The following is a 530-nucleotide window of genomic DNA, read 5'->3' as shown; positions in this document are numbered from 1 at the left end:
TTCAAAAACTTGATCTTGTATGCACTTCTTTCCTTTAAATATGGAAGTAAATTTTGTTTGAGCCATCGCATTGACGAAGCGAGACTCGTCGAAATCAACTCTTCTCTTTTGTCGTGGAGCCATTTTAATCTAATAAACTTATAGAAAAATTCCACAAATTACTTCAAATATGTAAATCATGGCTTCCAATAGTAATTCTAAGAGTTCAACAATAAGATCCATGAATCTCTTCCAAAATTTTCTTTACATTCCCAAATTTTTCGGATCTCCTCAATGTGGGAGAAATTCATGGTGGAAATCAAATATTTATAGCTTGGAGTAAAGCTCTTACCTAAAGATGATAAAATCCGGTGTCAAAAAGCCTTGAAATCGCTTTCTAATCCTAGATCTCTCAAGCCCTACCTAGGTCGAAAATGGCGTTTTTAGGAGGAAGGGGATGATGAATAGTGACAGTTGACTGGTCAAAATCACGGTTAAAAGTGTTTTTTATGAGCTCACCGTCGGTGCACTTAATTGGAATTTAAATCCTA

This window comes from Phalaenopsis equestris, unplaced genomic scaffold (assembly GCF_001263595.1).
Source record: "Phalaenopsis equestris unplaced genomic scaffold, ASM126359v1 Scaffold201207, whole genome shotgun sequence".
Lineage (NCBI taxonomy): Eukaryota > Viridiplantae > Streptophyta > Magnoliopsida > Asparagales > Orchidaceae > Phalaenopsis > Phalaenopsis equestris.
The sequence above is the reverse complement of the archived record's forward strand: the minus strand, read 5'-3'. Positions refer to the sequence as shown.